Raw genomic sequence first — 16,934 nt, forward strand, 5'->3', positions numbered from 1 at the left:
GGAACTGAGTCCTTTTGCCAACAGTCATATGAGTAAGCTTGAAAGAGGATATTCCAACTCCAGTCTAGCCTTCAGTTGACTATCCCACCTGACATCCTGATTGTAACCTCATGAGAGAGCTTGAACTAGAATCACCAGCTAAGCTGCTCTTAAATTCCTGATCCACAGAAACTTGTGAAATAATAAATATATACTGTTTTAGTCACTGTTTTTGGGGGTAGTTTTTTATACAGCAATAGATAATAATAGATAATAATAAAAAAAGAGGGGGCCGGCCGAGTGGTGCATTGGTTAAGAGCTGGCTTGGGACTCCAGAGGGCCCCGGTTCGGATCCCACATATGAGGGCCAGTGACACTGCCCTCTACAGCTAAGATACTGAACAACAGCTCAACCTGGAGCTGGGCTGCCATGAGTTGCCGGCGACAGCGTAGGCTGCAGCCCCTGCTGCAGTGGGTTGCCATGGGCTACCGTGTGTAGCCAGCAGCCAGCATGAGCGGCCAGCAGCCGCAGTGAGCGGCCGTCCAGAAGCCTGGCGACTGATTTGCCTCGCCCAGGAAGAGCTCAATGATGGTGCCAGCTTGGGCCAGTGAAGCAACGTCCTCCACAACTAGACTGAAGAACAAAACAACAGCAACTTGTCTGTTCCCCTTACCCCAATTCCCCAGCGCTGTTCCCCTCCCCCAATTCCCCAATAAAATCTTAAAAAAACAAAACAAAACAAAGAGGTTTTTTCAATTACCCTTCAAGATTAGAAGTGCTATATGTCCCATAGAATGCTATACTTATCCATATCAGTGGGCCAATGATACTACATTGTAAATGTCTCTGTACTTATCTGATCTCATCTTGTGATAGGTAGAAAGGCCCCCAAAGATGTTCATACTCGAAACCCTAGAGCCTGTGAATATGATACCTTACTTGGCAAAAGGGACTGCAGATATGATCAAGATTATGCACCTTAAAATACGGAGATTACCCTGGATTACGTGGGTGGTCCAAATTTAATCACATGAGCCCTTAAAAACAGAACTTTCTGCAGCCAGAGGCAGAAGTGAGCCAGCAGAAGAGGAAGTCAGAGAGATTCAAAATGTGAGCAGGGCTCCACTGGCTGTTGCTGGCTTTGAAGATGGATGGAACAAAAGGATGAGGAATGCAGGCAGCAAGGGAACAGGGACCTCCAACTACAACTGAAAGTCACTTAATTCTGCCAACACCTGAATGAGTTTGGAAGCAGGTTGTCCTCCACCACCTCCAGAGAAGAGCCCAGGCTGGCCCATACCTTGATGGCAGGCTTGTGAGACCTGGAGCAATGGAACTACCCAAACCCAGCCCAGATTTCTAACCTACAGGACTGCAGAAATAAACAGGTATTGTCTTAAGCTACAAAATGTATGCTAGTTTGTTACAGTAGCAATAGAAAGCCAATATGCAGCTAGATTGTTAACACCTTGAAAACAGATGTGGTGATCAGATCATTATTTTATTCCCAGTACTCATCACATTATCAAAATAGATGTTTTATACATATTTGTTGAATAAACTAAGACGATCAATGTTGTCCAATAGTGCAGGTCACCCAACTTCCCCCCGCTGCATTTTGAAATTTCATCTGTCGCCTTTTTTGCCCCAAGACCCAACTCAGGTGCCACCTCCTTAGGGACATCCTTAATCTTCAATGCTATATGTACTCCTTTAGGCTTCGCACCTACCTTAGCATTTCAACTACATCTTTTGCATCGCTCGTCCCTTGTACTTTGTGTTTATCTTCATGATGCTTCCTACTAAACTATAAACCCTTGACAGCAGGAACCGTGCCATATTTATTCATCTTTGACCTTATTTTTAGGCACTATTTTTAGTGCCTAAAAGTAGTATGTGCCCAATAATATTTACTTAATGAATGAAACATGGGTATCACATATTAACCAAGGTCAAATGTGAATGACTAACATTGGGAACCTTTGTGATTTTTGGATGAGCGTTATCAAAATATATGTTCCACAGTAACTGATTTAAATAGTAAATGGCCATCAGACACCATGCTAATCTCTCTGAATTTTATCCACTTCTCTGCCCTTCCCCTTCACACTTAAATCTGAAGTAGTTATTTGAGGTGTCTGTTCAGATAGTCATGATTTAAGAAGGCTTTCCCTTTTAGGAGGAAGTGACTAGAAGGGGAAATAAGTTGAAATGAGAAAATAAGAAAGGGAAATGAAGCCCCAACACAAGAAGTCATGGGACTACTTTATTGTGCATTCAAGACAGAAGCATGTGACTTAGCCTGTAAGAGCCTTAGGCAAATACTGCATAATAAATCAGGGGTAAAAATGATGTCAGTCTATGCATGTAGCAGTACTGACTCCCATCAAGAAACATCCATTATTCTATCTTCATATATTCTGCTCCTTTGATACTTCCTTGCCCTCTCTCAAGTTCCCTGATGGAATAGTTGAGAAAGGAAAGTAATTGGAATAAACAAAACACAAGAAAAAAAGTACCAAAAAAACCCCCGAATACAAAGTAGAAAGGATAAATAAGATAATACATAAATAGTGGAAAAAAGACATGAGGGAGAGGCGAGATTTCATCAAAGATGTTATTCTTCCTTCTCTATCCCAGTACTTTCCTTGGTATGTTGAAAGATTCCTTAAATTCATGAACTTCCTGTCCTTGATAATACTGAAGACCCTGAGTGAAAGATGGAGTCAGATTGTACCTAGGCCATGAATGACACCTTCTGGTCAGAGAAGAGAGTACAATGGTTTCTTATGAATTTTTTATGTGTTTAAATTTTATTTTGATTTATTTTATTTTATCATTTATTTTGGACTAGATAAGACATATCAACGTAAAAATCCAATGGCTCAAAAGGACACTCCTCTCAGTTCCCTCCTCAGAAGTAACCACTGTTAGTTTTGTTGAAGGCTAGCTCCCTGAAAATATTGCCCATTCACCGACTGATAAGGCAAAGCTGGGCTTATTCAAACTATAGTAAGGTTCTGGGAGGGGAGGGGTGAGGGGTAAGTCAGGATATTTATGAGGTTTGGGGGTCTGGTTTAAGCGGGGTCTTTCTTTTCTTTTTTTTAAAGATATTTATTGGGGAATTGGGGGAAGGGGAACAGACAAGTTGCTGTCCTTTTGTTCTTCAGTCTAGTTGTGGAGGGCATTGCTTCACTGGCCCAAGGTGGCACCATCATTGCGCTCTTCCCGGGCGAGGCAGATCAATTGCATGACAGCTGCTGGCTACACAGGTAGCCCATGGCAGGGGCTGCAGCCTACGCTGTCGCCGGCAACTCATGACAGCCCAGCTCCAGGTTGAGCTGTTGTTCAGCATCTTAACTGTAGAGGGCAGTGTCACTGGCCCTCATATGTGGGATCCGAACCGGGGCCCTCTGGAGTCCCAAGCCAGCTCTTAACCAATGCGCCACTCGGCTGGCCCTAAGCGGGGTCTTTCAGTGTAGGCATTTGATTGGGTAAGAATCTCTGTTAAGATTGTGGACACAGCAAGGTGAGGGTTTCAAAAAGTCTTAGAGAATAAATAATTATTTGATTACTGTCTATTGAAAAGCTGAGCAGTTCAAAATGGTTTTTCTGGATGTTTCTGAAATGAACAATACAATTATTTGCAACTTTTATTTTCTGGACAAGAGTTACCTGGAATATTAAAGTCATGTTGATGAAGACAGCGGAATAGTGAAGTCAACTTAGTGTAGACGACAGTCCACTGTGGGTGTAGATGGTTCTAAGTTTCCTATGTATGTTTTCAGAATTATTCTGTGCCTGTTCAATTATACATGTATAAATTTAGGAAATGTCATCTTTTACCCTGTAACACTTGCTGTAGAAATCCAGAAACTGAGTATGAGATAATCCTTAAATAATAGCTATCCAATAGCATTTGCTCAGTAGTTACATGGGATGTACTTTTTTTCAGAGTATGCATACTTTAATCTTTTGTGTTAAATAGAATTACTGTTTGAAGTATTCTACTAGTATTTTTCCCCTCAACAATTTATGAAACAGGTTATGGTTTTGGCAAAACACATTTTCTCTTATTCCTGGTTTCTTCTTTTCCATCATAAAGTGCAGTTACAGGTGGGTGTGGCAGGGGAGAGAAATAATTATTCCACAACACTGAAATATGAAGGCAACTGTAGAGGCGTTCATTAAATATGTGTTTGCTGGGCACATACTGAGGGCCAGGTACTGTGCTAAGCACAGGATGAATATAACTATGCTCTCTGCCCTTGTAGGGCTTAGGGCTTAGTGAGGAAGATAAAGAATGAATGTATAGTTATGAGTGGAATGAATATAACAAAGAACGGCAGTCATGGGACCCTAACCTAACCTTTGGGCTGAAGTAAGGATTCCTAGAAGGGATGCTTGCTCTGCAGGCTGAAGCATAATCAGGAATGAATGATATAGGTTTAGGAATGAGATGTGGGAGGAATGTTCCAGGCGGAGGAAATAGCTTATGCCAGCTCTGGAGGAGGTTATTTTACTCCATTTTCCTGTTTTCTGTGTCCAGACACTTGCGTGCATCTTGTGATCTCATTTCCAATTCTTCTGAACAGGAATGTACACATAGAACTTCCCAGTTCAAAGTCATCATCCTGAGTACATAAGAATCCATCGTGTGACTAATGTCTCTCATCAGAGCAAGCCTTTCATGTTAGTGGTCCTAGGGAGAGAGAACCCTGTACTATTTTTCAGTTTTCAGGAGACGCAATGGAGATCATTTTCTGAATCCTGGATAAAGTTCAAGAACTGCCCACCGTTGGCAGAAGATAGAGTTACAATTTTTTTAGAATGAAGAGTGTCTTTAGAAATCGCCTAGAAAGATTTCTTCAACTGAAAAAGAAGGAAACTGAGATCCAAATTGCAGAAATTCTTTATGATATCCAAGACAAGCAGCACAAGAAACCTAAGGGTTACAGAAACTGGATAGGTTACAATCGCACAGAAAATCTGATGTGCTGATATGTCTCCCCACAATTAGCCTTCTCTGATGTGTGAAAGGTGGAGATTATTTAAAATAAAGGATAAGGTATCCTAGGCTTTCATCTACCTACTATCTCTTTATGTCTATCTATCACCTATCTATCTAAATTTTTAACCAGAAAAATTGTTACTCTGGAGAAATTCTAGACAAATGAGTGTCTCTCACCTTGAGGATGAGGAATTTCCTTAATTAAGTTCCACTTTTGTTCTTCAAGAGGGACTCACCTCTTCACGTTCTCTGTGCTATGGCTCCTCCCTCGGGGAGCTCTTTCTTTGCCATTATCCTCCTTGGCCACATCTGAAGAGGGTGTTGGATTACTGAGCAGGTTTTACAACTTGCTCATTGCCTGAAGAAGATTAAGAATCCAGGAGTCATTTTTCAGTGACAAATTTCTTAATCCATGTTCGTTCATGGCTTCAGAGTTTAGTTAACTTCTTATCATTTAATTCTGGTCAGTGCAATGTGTCAATAGATGCATCTATAATTCTTTCAAGGCTTATCTCCTTCTCAACTTAATTGTGAGTACTTTTAAGCCTATTAAGCTTTGGTGGGAGAGCTAAACCCTAAACCATTTTTTTTTCCTGACTGAAATGATTTGCTGGGCAATACATTAATCCATTTTGAGGTTATAACAACTAATGTGACTACCATACCTTGATTTGATCTTTGCCACAAGACTAAAGTCTAATAGGTCTTTCTTACAACTCAAAAGCTTTTCTATGTAGTTGCCGCTTCCAAGCCCATAAGTCTCCTAATTTCTAGACTCTCTCGTTTCCTTTTCATTCCTGATTGAAAACTAGCCATTTCTTTGCTATGGTCATCTGTTAAGTACCTTGCCAAATTCAGTCAAATGCAGTGAAATAAATACATGCTACTGATATTTTGTTTTTTAATTTCTTATAATACTATAAGATCATCAAGTACATTATCAGACTTTCAAGTTATTATAGAAAAAATAATAACATACTGTCCCATACTTTCAGTTTCCAATAAGTTTCCTCATCACCTGCTGACTGGTTCTTAAGTGGAAGTTATATATTTTAGGAATTTAATGAGAATAGCACCTTATTTTCAGTATCAATGAATCAGGATTGGTTAAGTTGCCAACGTGAACAACCTCAAAGCTTAGTGCTTTAAGAAAAAAACATTTATTCCTCATTCTACATATTCGTTGAGGGTTGGATAAGGCCTGTGCTCCACATTGTCTACATTCCAGGGACCAAGGTGATTGAATAGCTTTTATACTGAATATTGCTCTGTGTTGTGCAGAGGAAAAGAGAAAACACAGCTAATTGCATGCACTGGCTCTTGAGGCTTCTGTCCAGAAGTGATGCCTAGCACATCCACTCATGTTTCACGGGCAAGTGCAAGTCACACATGGCTGTATTTATGGGAAGTACAAGCCTAAAAGGAGAAAGAGCTGAAACATTTGTGAGCCTTAAAGGCTTCCTCAGTATGGTAAAAACAGTAAGAGATTTAGAATTTAATATTAGAGTTTTAGCCCCTGTTTGAATATTTATGTTACCATGGACAAGTCATTTAGCATATCGGTTTTGGTAACCTCATCTATAAAAATGGAGAAAATAGTACTTAATTCAATGAATGCTTGAGAGCATTAAGTAAGACATTCATGTGAAATCACTTAGCCCAATATTAGTTTCCTTCTTTCTTCCACTCACTACCCAGAGATAATGTATCATCTGGTTTTAGTATTTTCAGTAAAGACAAGTTTGTATGTGTTGCTCGGCTGCTGTAATTTACATGAGTAATTTTCTTCTGCCCTACCATATGACAAGCTTCTTGAGAACAGGGGCAATGTTTTATAGTCCTTCTGTATCTCTTACATAACCTAGCACAGTGCTGAAAACACAATATGTGCTAAAAATACATATGTATCGATTATTTTCTCCTGAAAAGCATCTTACTTCTATGGGACTGGGTTAACTCTCAAATGGAACTTTTGATAAATTTTCATTTCCTCTCCTAGAGTTTTTTGTTTTTCAGCCTCTTCCAATTATTTTAATTTTTATGTACAATATCATGGTAACACAAAGGAGATATTACACTCATTTCCAGTTAAAGTATAGAAGTTAGGGGAGCTTTCGTGAGTTCACCCAACATTTCACCTTTTGGCACAAACAACCGCAGAGCTTACAACCCCAGGACACTGACACGAGTTGTGCCATTGTTGCTGAGGGACGCGGAGGGCCAGTAGGCAGGGAAGGTGCTGCTTATTTGCACTGGATCTGGCTCCTCTCTCAGGCCTCCCAGGAAACCAGCTCAGAGACAGAGTTTGAGTACAGGCTCATTAATAACTCCCAAATCTAGATGATGCCTTGTAAGGAAGATCTCTCAGGACCAATGTGAAGATTAAATGGATAACTAGTAACAATTATCTAGCTAGTTAGTTAACATAAATGAGTGTTGAGGTTGTATTTGGCCAGTGGGTCAAGAGATAAGATTCTTAAAATGTTCTCTCTGATTCCTTCATGCTCTGACCAAACCCTACTGAAACATTATTGTTTTCTTTTTCGAAGAAGGGCAGCTCCTTTGAACACCAGACGGGGACATTGGTATCCTTGAGTATGCATAATCTTCTTATAGAGCTCTGATCACAATCTGCTTACACTCTAGTTGTTAATGTTAACAATCAATATTTACTGAATGCTTACCAAGGACAATCAATGGGCTAAATGAACTCTATGTATCACTCACTTAATTCTCACAACAACCCTGAAAGGTCAGTATATCCCTCATTTTACAGGGAAGTGGACTGAGACTTACACAGGTTATGTTATGCACCCAGGACATGTAAGTGGCAGAGTTCATAAGCAGCAGAGTCGGAACCCAAACCCAGATCTCAAAGGTCATGCTCTTAACCAGATTTATATATATATATATATATATACACACACACACACACACACACACACACACACACACACACACATATGTATGTTTCTGACTTTGTTTCCTGATTATACTAAGTTGTTTGAAAGCATGAATATATTTTTTTATCTTAGTATGTCCAGAATGCCTAGCACAATACCTTGAACAAAGTAAGTAATGAAATCATGGGAAATAGTTACTCTCTAAAGTGCGTTATGTTTGTGCAAAGAATTATAGGTTCAGGTATATGAATTCAGGTTTTATGAGTGATGCTTTTGAAGAGTGTCAGAATATGCCACCCCAAAACATGTCACCTTGGTATAAAGATTGTATTGAGTTGAACGCAGCTAAGAAACAGCAGATGCAAGAAAAGCTCTCTACCTCCCCCTATCTGCCTAAAATCAGGGCATTCATTTCCCTTTGTGAAGGTGTGCCCCTTCCCTCTGCCATACCAGGAAAAAGAGAATGACTGAATCACTGAAGACAGTAAGAGGAAGATGGCACTTAGGTGGGTCTGCACAAACCTTATGAAAATAATCCTTTTTGTTTTAGCTGAGCCATCCTGCCACCTGTTGGCAGCTCAGCTCAGGCTGGGAATCGAACTGGCGACCCTGTTGCTCAGAGCTCACACTCTTGAGCGAGCTCTTAACCAACTGAGCCACTCAGCCAGCCTACAAAAATAATCCTTATGTTCTATTCATTCCCCCCAAATATTTACCTTCTCACAATTTACTGCCCCTAGAAGCCCAAATCCCTTTTTCTTTATCGCTTCTCCACAAATTTATAGCCTTTTGTTAAAATGGTAATATAAGCTCCCAAGACTAACCAGTTTTGGGGATTTTCTATTTTTTTCCTGTTAGCCCCCTTACCACATGTGCATAGAAAATAAAACTTTTCTCCTATTAATCTGTCTTGTGTCAGCCTGATTTGCAGGCCCTCACTGTAGAATGTAAGAGGGTAGAGGGAAGAATTTTTTCTTCCACTACATATTCAAAGTTAAGCTATCAGGCTACCTTGGTGACACTCAGGCAGTAAAATAATCACCTTTAGTAAGACTGCTGAGCCATTAGGCTACAGAAGCCTGTCTAACATCGATGTTTGTTGCTTTCTCTACTTGAGTCATCATTATAAATTATTCCCAATGCAAACATGAGAGACACAGTAACCATTCATGTAATATTACAGTTCATGGCTTCAAAAATCTAAACTTGTCTTCATGTATATGTCAAGCTTGAATGTATTGGGAAAATGGTTGAATCTGTTATAAAGAGCAGAATTACTAAAGCTGAGCATACCTAGATAGATCCTGGGGACAATACTCCCAAATTTCCCACTAATATCTTGATGCCAGAATCCATTTGGGCTTGCTTTTTCATTTAGTAAGTTTGGTTGATGTGTGGGTTTATGTGCAGTAAACTCACTCATGATCAAATAATATACTGTACTTCTAACCCTAACCAGCATCTTGTAAACATACCATATTGATCCAAGAAAACCCAAAATCTCAGCATAAATTTATGACTACAAACAAAACCGTCAAAAGTATGTATTCTATTAATAATTATTCCTCTAACACACCGGCACACGATCTTTCTGTCTGGAGAAAGTATACACACGGCTGCCTCTCTCAGTCCCTTCAGATTTCTTCTTTTATTTATTTATTTTTACTTTTTTTTTTAGCTCAGCCATCCTGCCACCTGTTGGCAGCTTAGCAGCAGCTCCGCTCAGGCTGGGAATTGAACCACTGTTGGTCAGACCTTGCACTCTTGAGCGAGCTCTTAACCAACTGAGCCACTCGGCTGGCCCCTAGATCTCTTCTTAAATACCATCTTCTCTGTGAGGTCAACCCTAAACAAATCCTAAGCCTCATGCCTCAATTCTCCCAACTCTTTCCATTTAAAAATTTTCCTCTATTGCACTTATCATCTACCATTGTATAGATTGTAGATTTTACTTATTTGTTTATTGTTTTTCTCCCCCACTAAAATGAAACTCCATGCAGGTAACAATTTTTGTCCGTTTTGTCTACTGAGGGATATCCATGACAGAAAAAAATGACTGTCTTACAGTAGGCCCTCAAACTACAGTGATTGAATAAATGGATAAATTAGATGTAGGGTATGAACTAAAGGGAAGAGTCAAGAATGATTGCAAAGTTTTTTGGCCTAGACAACTGGGATTGCCATTTTTCTAAGCTGGGGAAGTCTGAAGGAGGAGCAGGTTTGCTGCAAACTGTTGGTGGTCTGCCATCCACATATCTAGAATGCGGCCTGGAAGGAAAACTTGGGCACAGGCTCTGATGGGTCATCTATGCTCCCTGACTCTGACAACTCTGTTTCTTTACTCAGATTTATAGTCGTCAGGGCTGGCCGAGTGGCTCAGTGGTTAAGAGTTGGCTTAAGAGTGCAAGCTCTGAGCAACAGGGCCCCTGGTTCGATTCCCACATGGGCCTGTGATTCTGTGCCCAAGCTGAGCTGTCACTGAGCTGACAACAGGTGGCAGGATGGCTCAACTGGTGTAACAACAAGATTGCCTGTTTGATGATGGGCTATGCCCACCCGCAAATGAGACTGAACTCGGCACCTTAAGCTGAGCTGCCACCTGAATGGCTCAATGGATAGAGCGTGTGCTCTTAACAACAAGGCTGCTGGGTTCAACTCCCACATGGGATGGTGGTTATGCCCACGTGCAACTAAGACTGAACACAGCATCTTGAGCTTAGAGGCCATGAGCTGCCGACGGGAAGCCAGATGGCGACTGGCGCCCTCCACAACAAAGATTGAAGAACAACTTGGCTGGTCCCCTTCCCCAATTCCCCAACACTGTTCCCCTCCCCTAGATCCCCAATAAAATCTTTAAAAAAACAAACCCAAAAAAACCCCAACTAACCAAACAAAAAAAAAAACCCCAACCTATTTGAAAGTTAGATATAGAAGGAAAAGGTTATGAGATGTTCTTTCAGTTTAGTGCTGGGCTTTCATCTTGATTGATTTCCTACTAACTGGGTCACTCAGCAACTCTGAGGAAGCAGAGATTAACTCATAAATGCAAACAGTTAATGTGCAGTGGTGGGGAAAATAATCCTTAAGGTTACAGTTCATGTCCATAGGACATTAACCACTTTTATATCCAACCCAGCTATCTTCTCTAACATTCTTTTTTTTAAATTGCCTGTAAACACCTGGTTTCTCAAATGCACTTTGAACTGATTTTAATATATCACTGGCTTTTTCACAAATTAATGAGTTATATAAAATCTTTGACACACATTCGTTTTACATTTGCACGCGAGTTATGATCCTACCTTTTTGAAAACTATACTTTAAGATCATTTTCACAGAACTGAAAAACTACCCTTCAAAACGATTCTGAGCACTTACTCATTGATCAGTCCAACATGTGATACAATAAATTCTCCCGTTGTTAGCAAACAAGGGAGTAATGAAGTTGACGATTGGCTGGACTTTACGCAGCAGAAAAGGTCTAAGATTAGTTGCTGCTCTTTGACATACTGATCAGTTTATATGCTAATTTTTCTATTGCTGCTAAAATAATTTTCCACAAATTTAGTGCTTTAAAGCAACACAAATTTATGACCTTACAGTTCTATGGATCAGAAGTCTGACATGTATCTCACTGGGTGAAAATCAAGCTGTCATCAGGGCTGTGCTCTTTTCTGGAGGTTCTAGGAAGAATCTATTTTCTTTTTTTTTTTTTTCCCTGCCAGCTTCTAGAGGCTTCCTGCAACACTCAGCTCATGGCCCCCTTCCATCTTTGAAGCCAGCAATGGCAGGGTGAGCCCTTCTCACGTTGTATGACGCGACCTGTCTCTTCTCCCCCGACTTACACCTTTAAGGACCCTTGTGATTATACTGGGCTCATCCAGGCAACCTAATATAATCTCTCTATTTTCAGGTCAGCTGTTTGGAACTTTAATTCCATTTGCAATTTTAATTTCCCTTTGCCTTAGCATAACATTCATAGGTTTCATGGATGAGGATGTCCTTGGGGCCATTATCTGCTTACCATAGTTTATAAGCAGACAAAGGAAAAAACAGAGAATTTAGAATTTAGATACAGCTCTCTCTATTTTTTGCTGAGATATCTCCCCAGTAACTTTGTGGTCTGATAACCAGGGCTATTTCCCTTGTTAACAAAGACAGAGTAGGCCTTCCATTGCACGTATTTACAATGGCAAATGCCAAGCATCTTTGTGCAAACATTTATGTCTGTGCGAAGCATTTTAAATAGATCTGCATTTCTCCATTTTCACACTGTGGAAGATGTGATGTAGTTAGAGCTTTGGAGTCAGACAGACCTGAATTTAAATTTGACTCTACTACTTACTATTCCCACAAACTTTGATCTACTTACCTAACCTCCCTGAGCTTTAATTTCCTCACTTGTAAATTAAGAATTAATAATAACAAGCAAAAAGGTTATTGAAAGAGTTGAACACAATAATGTATATGAAACCACAAACAGAGCCTCTAAGTATATTTTGAATCTTTTTTTCCCTTTAGACTTCTTCCCAGGGCCTTAGCTCTCTTGGCCTAGGGTACATAACCCCACAGGATAGACACCTAGTGCTTCCTCTCAACATGGATTTGTACCCAAATCCTGGAAAAGTAGACCAGAGGACACACTTGAATCCTAAAGGATGTACATTTTGTACATAGGAAATGGAATACTCTTTTCATATAAAATGATAGTAATGAAGGGGATCAGACTACGCTGCTCCCAAATATACTACTTTGGTTTAAGTATTATTTTGAGCTAAAGGTAATTGAGAATTAACAGATGCAGGAAGAGTTCTTTGCCTAAGTTTCCCTTTGAGGAAGGTTACCTGCACCCTGGAAGAAAAGAGAGCACTATTCCTCCACAATTTAGGAATTTATGTCTCTAGAAGCCCAAACCCTCTTTCATTTGTTAAGAGAGGTATATAAGCTCCTGAGTTTAACCACTTTGAGTTTTTTTCCCTGTGAACTCCCATACAAATAAATATTAATAAACATTTAATGTCTTTTCTCCTGTTCATTTGTCTTTTGTTAGTTTAATCACAGGCCCCCATTAATTGAATCTAAGTGAATAGAGAGGAAAAGTTTTTTCTCCTCAACAATAAATCCATTAACTCATAAACTAAATTGTGAGTTTAAAAAGTTGTGATATCGGCTGAGTAAAAAATAAAGAGTGCTTTAGATACATTTGGTGATGACAAAAATATATTGAGTTACTAAAGGAAACTAAAAATAATAGCTTGTACTATGTGTCAGATACTATATAAAATACTTTATAAACATCTCATTTATTTCCAACAACTGCTAGGGGTTATTCCCATTTTATAGAAAGAAAACCAAAACTGAGAGAAGGTCACATGGTAACTGCCTAAACTGGTGACGCCTATGTTATTGTGGAGCATTTACAGGGCCATGAAAGTTATCTTAAGTTTCGGTTTGCTGATGGGGCACCCCAGGCATGAGTGGCTCCATCTTGGGCTGTGAAATTTATTTCAACTAAATTTATTTCAACATAATTTATTTAGGTTTTATGTGACATGGGAGCCTTCATAAGAAAATGAAGAGCCAAAGAAATAGTTGGCCTGGTGTCATTTTATGCTAGTTTGTTGAAGAGTGGACAGTCGTGGAGGAATATCATAGGTTAAGGAATATGAGGTGAGTGTAGTTAACTGGGGGAAACTGAGCAAGGCCTGTTTGTTAGGACCTTTCTTGGTTTCCTTTTGTCTCCTGGGATAAGGATGCTCCTTTCTTCCTGGGGCACTTCTCACAGGGGGAGTTTTATGACCTGTTTTGGAAAAGAAGAAGGGAGAAATCAGAGTGACTTTCCTGTTTCTGCCATTTTCTCAAACGTCTTCAGCTTAAAATAGTCAATACGCCAAGGTGCTATATTTTGGGTGAGTGTGTCCTGAACTCCATTATGGGTATTAATGGTGAGGAATGAGAAGTACCTTTATATATTTGAATTTCGTTGTCGTTTTTTTTTTTCTAGGTCAGAGAAGGGCAAGTACCTAGGAAATTAATTTAATTACCAAATATTTTTTGGACATCTTCTATTTGTCAGGGATTATGAAATGCTCCTCTTCTACACTCATCTTTTAGCCTTCAATTTTCTCCACTTAAAATGGAGGGCCTTGGACAATTTTAAAGTTCTTTTTTGCCTTAAAAATCTAACTATAAATACTCTTAATCTTCATTTCATTTTCTCCCAGATAGACCTTAAGTGGCATATAGAATTGTGGTGGGATGGGAGTGGGATATGCATGGTGGTTCACATCCGAAATTGGTGGTGGTTAAAGGTTTTGATTTCTTTTTCCCCCCCTACTTCATCCTATCTCCATTTGCATAAAAATGTGATCACACTTGCTTACTTGCTTGGTTACTTGTAAACAGACACATTCCAACGATACTAACACCTCTAGGGGGAAGGACCAATCTCTTCCTTCACAATTCATTGCACAATGTTGGGCTTAGAAGAGAAGTTTGAAGAATACTTATTCAATGTCAGTTGATGTGCAAAATTATATTAGCCTGCATCTTATTTTATTTGCTTTTGTTGCTTCCAAACAGTGGATTTCCTTTGAAATCCTGATCTTTCCTTGATAAGTTTGCAGTGGGAGGGCTTCGACTTCTACTTACCAGATGGAATGCATTTCCTTTTCACCTATTTAGGCTAATGACTTTCAGTGTTATGCAGAGTAAAGAAATCATTTAGCCTTCATTCAGAAGAACTATTTGGTTTGAAAAAGAAAAGACTAATTCCAACGGAATCATTAAATGAAAATGAGAAAGTTTAGCAAAAAAGAAAAGTCAGTAGTGGATTTTCTAGGAAGCACAGGCTGTTTAAGATCGAGTTAAGCTCTTCAGTACCTGTTCCCAAGATGATTTCATCATGGAAATTGTTTTCTTACAAATGGAGGTTTTCTAATACTTCACTTCACTGTTGATATAGTTCTTTTTTATCCTGAAATTTTCTTTGAAAAATTGCTTAGACCTATGACCCTGGAAGACTGGTGTGTCATGGAGAGAAATAAACTTGAAAAGAATGACTATGAAACATGGGGTACAAGCCTCTATAAAAGAAAGTTTAACTACTGGCTTCTAATCAATAAGGCATGCTCTGTGAGAGAGTACTCCTAAACTAGATTTATATCAGACATTCAACAAAATTATACACCATCACTATCTTAGACCCTAACATCATCTAAATGTATAACTTTTAGTAGATGTAGGGGCCGGTGAGCCAAGAAATATAAAAAACCTTTAGAGGTGGGATTAACTATACCCATTGGTAGTGATTCTGCTCCACTTCTATTGAGGCTGAAATGGCCAGGTATCCATTAAGTATGCAAGTTCCATAGGCTTGCAAAAACAACTATAGCATTAGATTCCTTATCCTTGGACTATATTACAAGCCTGTAGACACTTAACAGTGATAATTCTCCCATGGGACCCATGGAAGCACAGGAGTAATGTTTCTTGACCTGAATATTGTATAATCTGAAAAATATCTATAGGCACAAATTTTTCATGGGTGCTAGGATATTTAGCTTAGGCTCAATATATCCATTCCAAGTCTCCGCACAAAAGCTTTAAACTTAAGACATGCCACAAATCTAGGTTTGAATCAAATGAAATGCTTTACCTAGTTTTTACCACTAGCTCTCTGCCAGAATTTTTTCAATTTATCTTCAGCCAAAGCCTGTCATCCATCCTGGCAACATACCCTTTCACCTCCTCACACCTTGGGTCTTTGTTTTTCCAGCCCTTTGGCTGCCCTCCGGTTTCTTCCCTCACATACTTGTCTGACTGGTTCCTAGAAGCCTGGCAGATTTTTCTGATATAAATCTGGCTACTGATAATTAAGAGTCCAGCGTCCAAACACTCCTTTCTCAATGCAAATCTAAACGGATCTAATTTATAAACAAAGAGAACAGTTCTATTTTTTTTTTTCTGTAAAACAAACCATGCGTTGGCTTTTAAAGAAGAGAATAAAGAGTCGGTTGACAGAATTAACTGGATAGAACAGAGGTTAAGACATAGGTAAAAACAGTTACTGGACTATGATAACAACAGAAAAAGCATCAATCCTAGTTATTAATCCACAAGGCGTCCCCTGGCCCCTTCTGTAAAGGTTAATGAGGACAGTTATCTTTGTTCTGTGCACTGGTGTGTAAGCCAAGCTTCCAAAATAGTGAGTGGCACATAGTAGGTGCTCTATAAATTTTGCTAAATGTTCCAAGTCTAAGAGAATTCAAAACTGATAAATGAAAAGGCTACTGCCTTATTAAATGTTTAGTATTCCCAAGAACAGCCCCATTGTTCTGTTTATACCTCTGCCTTCTCTCGTTTTTGTCCTTATCATTCTCGCTTTTACAGACACATTTAAATCTAAGAAGACACAAGCACACGAAATCACTGAAATTGCAGACTTAAACGTATTATTCAAAGCAAGTTATATCAGGTTGATGCTTTTAGATGAATGTCAACTCCTAATGGGTTCCCTGTTTCTGTGCAGCATTCTTTCCCGCCTTCTTGGAGTTGAGGTGAGATTAAACAATCAAAATTCTCTTTTTCCTCAATCTTTGTTTTCCTTTCTTGTTCTCTCCTTTCTTCGGCTTTATTTTCCAGTCGATCGTTTCTCTGGAGTCGTTGCTTTGCTTTATCGCTCTCTTCCTGTTGGTCCCTTTGATCCTTTTTTTCTATCCCTTATTCCCAAAAGCTCCAGAAAATACCTTCTTTTCCCCCCTTTTCACGTCACTTCCCTCCCTTCTCCCATCTCCCTCTCCTTCTCTGTGAGAAGTGACTTCCCCACTAGAGGCCAGCACTTTCTCAGTTTTGTCCCTCCAACCGGCGAGCAGAACTCGGAGAGAAAGAAGGGGGAAAAAAAAAAAAAGGAGAAAGAGAGCGAGAGAGGGAAAAAACCCCGGGGCTCAGAGCGCAGAGGCCCGGGAGCGGCGTCGTCATGGCAACGGGCGCCGGCAGGAAACGAGGGACGCGCGGAGGGAGGGGGAGGAGGGCGCCGAGG

At 39.7% G+C, this 16,934-nt stretch overlaps 1 protein-coding gene across 1 annotated transcript in view; it reads left to right on the plus strand.

The window, feature by feature from the left end:
* Nucleotides 1-1,285: 1,285 nt before the first annotated feature.
* PHC1 (polyhomeotic homolog 1) overlaps nt 1,286-16,934 on the plus strand; it is a 41,285-nt gene continuing 25,636 nt past the window's right edge. The window contains exon 1 of the mRNA XM_019626180.1: nt 1,286-1,368. The gene's annotated coding sequence lies outside the window, so the exon portion shown is untranslated. The remainder of the gene's footprint in view (nt 1,369-16,934) is intronic.

This window comes from Hipposideros armiger, unplaced genomic scaffold, assembly GCF_001890085.2.
Source record: "Hipposideros armiger isolate ML-2016 unplaced genomic scaffold, ASM189008v1 scaffold_662, whole genome shotgun sequence".
Lineage (NCBI taxonomy): Eukaryota > Metazoa > Chordata > Mammalia > Chiroptera > Hipposideridae > Hipposideros > Hipposideros armiger.